Source organism: Loxodonta africana, chromosome 10 (assembly GCF_030014295.1).
Source record: "Loxodonta africana isolate mLoxAfr1 chromosome 10, mLoxAfr1.hap2, whole genome shotgun sequence".
In the NCBI taxonomy this organism is placed as follows: Eukaryota; Metazoa; Chordata; class Mammalia; order Proboscidea; family Elephantidae; genus Loxodonta; species Loxodonta africana.
The window spans coordinates 42320713-42329856 of NC_087351.1; the positions used below are offsets into that span (position 1 = coordinate 42320713).

The 9144-nt window shown below is 40.1% G+C and overlaps 1 pseudogene; it reads right to left on the reverse strand.

Moving 5' to 3' along the window:
* Window positions 1–464: 464 nt before the first annotated feature.
* LOC100660961 (small ribosomal subunit protein eS4, X isoform-like) lies at window positions 465–8674 on the reverse strand (annotated as a pseudogene).
* Between the last annotated feature and the right edge of the window lie 470 nt (window positions 8675–9144).

The window sequence follows — 9144 nt, forward strand, 5'->3', positions numbered from 1 at the left end:
TGAATTTCAAAATACCCAAATAAGCAATTTACATGTGCATGGTATAAATAAAAATGTTAAACTGTTCACTCTAATTCTTTTTTCACTTGTTTTTGAAAGTGTGGTTTCTATTTGAATTATTTAACTTTGAAAACGTCTTACCACAAAACGCCTATTGATGGTAAAAGGAAGTAATATACTTTCTTTTTTTTTAAGTGACTGTGATTGCTGTGTGTGTGTGTGTTTAAGCAGAAATGAAGTACATGTTCATCAAAAAAAAATTAACAATATATGTTATGGTTTAAAAATTAGGTGTTTCTTACACACATACTCACTTCCAGTCCCCTAACATCTTCTAGGGCATGTCACATCTACAATTCTGCAATTTTTTCCCAACAGACATCTTTCCATGTTCAAGATTATGTTTTTAAATGACTTTTGATTTATTTTAAACACATTGAAAGACCTAGATTTTGTTAATGAAGTACTGAAGGAGGTTGTGGAATTTTTCTTTTGCTATTAGTTAGTTGCCATTTTGTTTGCTATATGCCCTCTTAGTCGTCTAGTGCTGCTGTAACTGAAATATCACAAATGGATGGTTTTAACAAAGAGAAATTTATTTCTTCACAGTAAAGTAGGCTAAAAGTCAAGTTCAGGGTGTCAGCTCCAGGGGAAGGCTTTCTCTCTCTGTCGGCCTTCTCATCAATCTTCCCCTGGACTAGGAGCTTCTTTGCATAGGAAACCCACTCAAGGACACGCTCTGCTCCTGGCACTGCTTTCTTGGTGGTATGAGGTCCCCAGCTCTCTGTAGGCTTCCCTTTCCTTTTGTCTCTTGAGAGAGAAAAGGTGGTGCAGGCCACACCCCAGGGAAACTCCTTTTACATTGGATCAGGGATATGACCTGGTAAGGGTGTTACAATCCCACCCTAATCCTTTTAACATAAAATTATAATCACAAAATGGAGGCCAACCACACAATGCTGGGAATCGTGGCCTAACCAAGTTGATACACATATTTTGGGGGGACATAATTCAATCCATGACACCCTACTTCAGAATTCCAATGTTCAGCAAGAATGAGCTATAAAAAACCAATGACATAACCAATGTCTCATATCCAGCTCATACTTTTTTTCATGCTGTATTATCTTTAATTATGCACAATGTCCTCTTTATTCATGTCACTTAGAGATCATTTCACCCACTGCTCTGTTTGGCAACCAGTCTCTTGTCTCTATCTTCAGTAGTGGTGAGGCAGATACCTTTCCCTCCACAAACAAACAAAACAAACCCAGTGCTGTCTAGTCGATTCCAACTCATAGCGACCCTATAGGACAGAGTAGAACTGCCCCATAGAGTTTCCAAGGAGTGCCTGGTGGATTTGAACTGCCAACCCTTTGGTTAGCAGCCGTAGCACTTGACCACTACGTCACCAGGGTTTCTCCCTTCCCTCAGGGAAGACAAATCCATGATTTGTTACCTTTGTTAATAATAAAAATGTTGGAAAGTCAAGTGGTAAAGCTGTTGGCACTGGCATCTTTCACATGAACCACATCAAAAGAGCAAGGATATCTCTCTCCATTAGTGATTACATCAATTCTTACCAGGTTAGCACCTCCAGTCACCATACACAGGTTACCAGTGTCAAACTGATGAAATCGGTAATCTTTCCAGGCTCGAAATCAATCTGAACGGTGTCATCTACCTTGGTGAGAGGATCAGGGTGGCAGAAGGATCACCGGATGAGGGATTCCTTTTAAGCCTACAAAGATCTTCCTTACTTTGCACAACCTGTATTCCACCTCCTCAGGTGTAATATGATGAACAGCAATGCAACCCTTGGTGCCACAGATCAGGCGGAAATTCTCTCTGGTCTTGTTGATGCTGATGATATCCAGAAAACCAACAGGGTAGATTATATCAGTTCAGACCTTGCCATCGATCTTACTGAATTGTTACGTACAAATCTTTATTTCATCTCCTGTCAGGCCATATTTTAGTCTGTTCCTTAAGAAAATGATGAGGTGGACACATTCTCTCAGCTTGTAGGGATCAATGAATGGACAGCTTGCAGGGATCAGTGAATGGACCAGGAGCAGACACACCAGTCAGCTTGTCCAGCATCCAATACTCTGGAGCTGCTACCTGCCTCAGATGCTTCTTGGTACCATAAGCTATGGCTGCGCCAGGCACAGAAAGAGCCAGCTCATGAGTTTGACTCTGCCATTTCAAGCATGAAACCACCTCTGGTATCAATACTGTGATTAAAAATTTTAGCCCAAGAAAATTTAATTATTTCTTTTGTGATGTGAGGAAACCCACAGAGAAATGGTTTGAGAGATAACTACAGGGGTTTTAGTTTGAGGTCAGATACAACCTATCAGCCTTACTGGTCACTAGCAATCAGTGTTTATTGGTGCATCTACTCTAAATATACAGACATGTAAAGTAATAACATGCAGTACTTTTACAATAAGTCAGGTTCAGTTGCAAGCTCCAGTTTCATTGTTACTAGTATGTGACCTTAGAAAAGGGACCTAATCCCTCTAAGCATGTTCTTCAACTGTAAATAGAGCCAATAACCCCTTCTATTTCATAAAGTATTAGCAGTCAATGAAATATTATAGCTAAGCCAGTTAGGACAGTACCAGAGCCCTGCTGGTGAAGTGGTTAAGAACTTGGCTGCTAACTGAAAGGTCAGCAGTTAGAACCCACTAGCCTTTCCACAGGAAATAGATGTGGCAGTCTGCTTCTGTTAAGGCTACAGCCTTGGAAACCCTACGGAGCAGTTCTATACTCTGTCCTACAGGGTCACTATGAGTCAGAATCAACTTGATGGCAATGGCTGAGGTTTTCTAGGACAGTACCTGATGCAAAGTCAGCACTCAAACATGCAAGCTAATATTAAGTTAAAGAAACTATTGTGATCCAGATTTCAGCTAAAACAGGAATCTGTTGCTTAGTCCTGTGCCATCCTCACAATAGTATGTATGTTTGAGCGCACTGTTACAGCCATCGTATCAATCCATCTCATTGAAGGGCTCCCTCTTTTTCAATGACCCTCTACTTTACCAAGCATGATGTCCTTCTCCAGGGACTGGTCCATCCAGACAACATGCTCAAACAAATAAGCAAGGCGAATAACTTGCAACTTATTAAGAGCCAAATATATCCCAAGCCCTATCTTTTCTCCCATGTAAATAGGTCCATCATTACAGGATTTTGTTAAATACATGAACACTTCTTACGTTATCACTACACGTAATTCTCACCGCCCTCAGTATGTACCTGCCTCACAGTTCATATTCTGCTTTTTACCAAAGTTCCTTGTATATCCATCCACCTCCTCAGCTATGTAGTCAGCACAGGACACAAGAAACACAACTCACTCCCTCTCTATCCTGTTCAAGGGCTAGGACAGTGCTCTGCACCTATCTAACTGGAGTCTAATAAAGGTCAGTTGAATTGAACTGAATATGGCTAGTCTAAATGAGGTATTTGCTTCAAGATGTTTGGTTGAGACGCCATAGAGGAAGTCATCCACCAGCCAGCACCTACTCATCATATCAAAGCGGATGCGTCTGGTAATGTGATTAATGTTTTCTGTTGAGCAGTACCGGAGATGCAAGTTAAGATGGTCTATGAAGGTAAGACAAATGGGGAGAGTTAGATGGGTAGCCTAGTTCAAACCCAAGTGAATAATAAATATTATTTTTGGTCAGGCTTTTTAGAATTCCAGAAGATTCTTTCACGTACTGGAAAACAAAGGGTTACTCTCTGTGATTCTGAAACACCAATGACTTTTTCACTCTTCAATGCAAATAAAAGCCCATTTAGGCTTTCTTTTGCAATTATCACTTATTTGAATTCAGGTAACACTTATTTAGTTAGCAATCTAGTTTTCTTCCCTGATTAAAAAATAAATAGCTAAGTGTGTTGTGTGTGTGCGTGTGTGAGTTTTTCCCTTTTACACACCAATACGAGGAAGCTATGAGTCTAATCGTATTTAATATGACAACAGAGCCTTGTTTGGCTGCAACAAATCTTCAGAAGCTCCATCTCCTCACTCTACAAGCTGACTTAGAGAAAATAAAGAAAGCAGGCAGACCTCCGGGTACCAGGCATGAGGAAACAGGCCTCATTTCTGAGAGCTCAGGCACGTGGATATATCCACCCGTCCAGTCTTGGTGACAGAAAGTAAGAGTTGACAATTGTAGGAGGGGTGATGCCAACTGCTGAACAAGTGGGTGTGCCTTGTTTCTTCTTTATACAGAGCTCATGGTTATCGTTCCCACTCTCCCACTTATCAACCTTATCAATCTGCTAGTATGATGACTATGTCAAACTACAGCTATACAAATTTTTTTATGTTTTTTGGTGGACAATGCTTAGAGATTTTCAGAAGAAAGCAAGATGGACCAAGCTGTCAGTATCATGCCTGTCTCAGAGAATCCCTTTAGCATGCAACATGGAAATTCAGTTGTCATCACCCTGCCTCCTTAGAGAAGCCTGTACCCTACTCTTCAAAGCACTGGAGCACATATCAGGCAGAGAAGCTAGTAGCATTGCTAAAACACCCTGACAGGTATGGATAGATTTTACTGCTTCCTCCATACTACACACACACACCACACACACACACACACACACACACACACATGCACCACTCACCCCTTCAGAGATTCACATTCATTGAAAAGATTTTCCAGTCTTCTCTATTGTCAAACCTCAGAGATTTCCTTCCACCTCTGTCCAGATGTCACCATACCCCGTTCTCCTGACACTCAACTGGACCCACAAGTCAATATCATTGCATGCTGCTTCTTTTGAGGTTGTTCCATGGGGTTATAAGGCAATGGGACAACATGGTTATGCATGTGGGTTCTGGAGCTAAACAGCAAGGTCTACATCCTGGCTCAATCATTTCTATGCTATTTGTTTCAGAACAAGTGTCTTAATCTTTCCCCACTAGTTTCCTCACTTGGGATGATAATGATGATGTTTTCGTTGTTGGGTTATGATAAAGATTAAATAGATTAATACACACTAAGAATTTAGAAAGTGCTCAGTAAACCTTAGCTCCTGACGATGTTCTATCTTCCGTCATTCCCATATTTCACTTGATATGACTGTGTTCTTTATTTCTTTCTAATCTTCATTTAAAACTTTGATTTTCAGATTTCTTTCCCTTGTTGAAATACTTCCAAGAGGCCCTTCCTTTCATTCTTTTCAGTTTTAAGGTACTTAAGTTGCATAGACTTATGATAGAATATGTGGCATAGAGGGAATCATATAAAACTGACCTGAAACACTGATTTTTCAGACCTAACCACAGAATCATACTTTTGAAGGTAAAACAGTGTTTGGCACATAACAGGCTCTCATATATGCTACAATAAACAAACAAACAAACAAATTTACTCCCTTTTTTCATTGAGCACAAGGGTGGCTAATCCCAAAAAGGATTATTCTTTTCTTTCTATTCTTCTTTCCCTAGCCCATTTCTCCATCATAACCCTTATGAATATTCTAAACAGAGTCCAAAAGCATTCCCCCTTGAGACTGGGAACCAGACAAGAATGCCCTTTATCACTACTCTTACTAGACGTTGTGCTGGAGGTCCTAGCCAGAGCAATTAGGCTAGATAAAGGAATAAAGGCATCCAGATTGGTAAGGAAGAAGTAAAAGTATCTCTATTTGCAGATGACATGAACTTATACACAGAAATCCCTAAAGAATCCTCAAGAAAACTACTGAAACTAATAGAAGAGTTCACCAGAACCTCAGGGTACAAGATAAACATCCAAAAATCAGTTGGATTCCTCTACACCCAAAAAAAAAATATCAAAGAGGAAATCACCAAATAGAAACCATTTACAGTAGCCCTCTAGAAGATAAAATACTTAGGAATAAGTCTTACCAGAGATGTAAAAGACCTACACAAAGAAAACTACAAGACACTACTGCAAGAAACCAAAAGAGACCTACATAAATGGAAAAACATACCTTGCTCATGGATAGGAAGACATAACATTGCAAAAATGTCTATTCTACCAAAAGCCATCTATAGAAACAATGCAATTCTGATCCAAATTCCAGCGACATTTTTTAATAAGATGGAGAAACAAATCACCAACTTCATATGGAAGGGAAAGAGGCACCGGATAAGTAAAGCCTTACTGAAAAAGAAGAACAAAGTGGGAGGCCTCACTCTACCTGATTTTACAACCACCCTAGTAGTCAAAACAGCCGGGTACTGGTACAACAACAGATACATAGACCAATGGAACAGAATTGAGAATCCAGACATAAATCCATCCACATATGAGCAGCTGATATTTTGCCAAAGGATCAAAGTCAGTTAAACGGGCAAAAGATAGCCTCCTTAACATCCATAACTGGATATCCATCTGCAAAAAAATGAAACGACCCAAAACTCACACCATGCACAAAAACTAACTCAAAATGGATCAAAGACCTAAATACAAAATCTAAAACGATAAAGATCATGGAAGAAAAAATAGTGACAATGCCAGGAACCCTAATACATGGCATAAACAGTATACAAAACATTACTAAAAATGTAGAAGAGAAACTAGATAACTAAAAATCAAACACCTATGTTCATCCAAAGACTTCACCAAAACAGTAAAAAGATTTCCCACAGACTGGGAAAAAGTTTTTAGCTATGACATTTCCGATCAGTGCCTGATCTCTAAAATCTACATGATACTGCAAAAATTCAACTACAAAAACACAAATAACCCAATTAAAAAATGAGCAAAAGATATGAACAGACACTTCACTAAAGAAGACATTCAGGTAGCTAAGGGATACATGAGGAAATGTTCACGATCATTAGCCATTAGAGAAATGCAAATCAAAACTACAATGAGATTCCATCTCACTCCAACAAGGCTGGCATTAATCCAAAAAACACAAAATAATAAATGTTGGAGAGGTTGAGAGACTGGAACATTTACACACTGTGGTGGGAATGTAAAATGGTACGACCACTTTGGAAACCGATTTGGCACTTCCTTAAAAAACTAGAAATAGAACTACCATAATATCCAGCAATCCCACTCCTTGGACTATATCCCAGAGAAATAAGAGCCTTTACATGAACAGATATATGCACACCCATGTTCACTGCAGCGCTGTTCGTAATAGCAAAAAGATTGATGCAACGAATGAATGGATAAATAAATTATGGTACCTTCACACAATGGAATACTACGCATTGATAAAGAACAGTGATGAATCCGTGAAACATTTCATAAGATGGAGGAATCTGGAAGGCATCATGCTGAGTGAAATTAGTCAGTTGCAAAAGGACAAATATCGTATGAGACCACTATTATAAGTACTTGAAAAATAGTTTAAATGGAGAAGAAAATATTCTTTGATGGTTATGAGAGGGGTGAAGGAGGGAGGGAGGGAGGGGGTTTTCACTAAGTAGATAGTAGATAAGAACTATTTTAGGTGAAGGGAAAGACAACACACAACACAGGAGAGGTCAGCACAACTGGAATAAACCAAAAGCAAAGAGGTTTCCTGTAAAAAGTGAATGCTTTGGAGGCCAGCGTACCAGGAGCAGGGGTCTGGGGACCATGGTTCTAGGTGACAGCTAAGTCAACTGGCATAATAAAATTTATTAAGAAAACATTCTGCATCCCAATTTGGAGAGTGGTGTCTGGGGTCTTAAACCCTAGCAAGCGGCCATCCAAGATGCATCAATTGGTTTCAACCCGCCTGGATCAAAGGAGAGTAAAGAACACCAAAGACACAAGGTAATTATGAGCCCAAGAGACAGAAGGGGCCACATAAACCAGAGACTACATCAGCCTGAGACCAGAAGAACTAGGTGGTGCCCAGCTACAACCGATGACTGTCCTGACAGGGAACACAACAGAGAACCCCTGAGGAAGCAGAACAGCAGTGGGATGCAGACCTCAAATTCTTGTAAAAAGACCAGACTTAATGGTCTGACTGAGACTAGAAGGACCCCAGGGGTCATGGTCCCCAGACCTTCTGTTACCCCAAGACAGGGACCATTCCCAAAGCCAACTCTTCAGACAGGGATTGGACTGGACTATGGGACAGAAAATGATACTGGTAAAGAGTGAGCTTTTTGGATCAAGTAGACATATGAGACTATGTGGGCAGCTCCTGTCTGGAGGGGAGATGAGAAGGCAGAGGGGGTCAGAAGTTGGCTGAATGGATGCAAAAACAGAGCGTGGAGGGAAAGAGTGTGCTGTCTCATTAGGGGGAGAGCAACTAAGAATATATAACAAGGTGTATATAAATTTTTGTATGAGAGACTGACTTGATTTGTAAACTTTCACTTAAAGCACAATAAAAATTAAATTAAAAAAAGTATATTCCAAACAGTCAAATGTGAGTGACTCTTTTTCTCAGTTAGGCTCATTAGCACAATAATATGCCTTACATCTTTTTCTCTTATTCAAGCGCTTCATTGGCTATATATAACTCATTCATGCAGCTGTAGTCTTAACAAATATGATCAATATCTCTTTCCTTCTTGGAACTTTCTTCTCTGAGCTTCTAGCCACCAAACTCCCCTGTTCTTCCTCTTACCTCCTTTAAGACTCTTTTCTAGAACTTCTTCTTCTACTAAACCTTCAAATGGTGGCGTTCCCAAGAGCTTGGTCCTTGTTATTCTTCTCTTCATATTCCTGCATGCTTTCCATGTGATCATTTCCAACCCCATAGCTCCAAAGGCAGTCTATCCTTCCAAGACATCCCTGTTCTGTGAGATCTGGATTTCTATATCTAACTGCCCTCTCAACCTCCCCAATTAGATATATAACACACATTTCAAAGTCAACACAACACAACCAAAACAGAACTCTTGATATCCCACTCAAGCCTACTCCTATCCCAGCCTTCCCACCTCATTAAATGGTACCACCATTCGCCCAGTTACTTGAGCCCAATCCTTAGGCCTTATTACTGATTTCTCTCTCACACACACTCCAAATCCATATTGATCAGCAAGTTATCTCCATCTTCAATATATGTCCCAAATCCACACATTCCTCACTGCCTCCTCTTCTACCAACCTAGTCCAAGCAAGCATCTTATCTCACCCAAGTTGCTGCAATGGCTTCCCAACTGATCTCAACTTCCACCCTTCCCTCC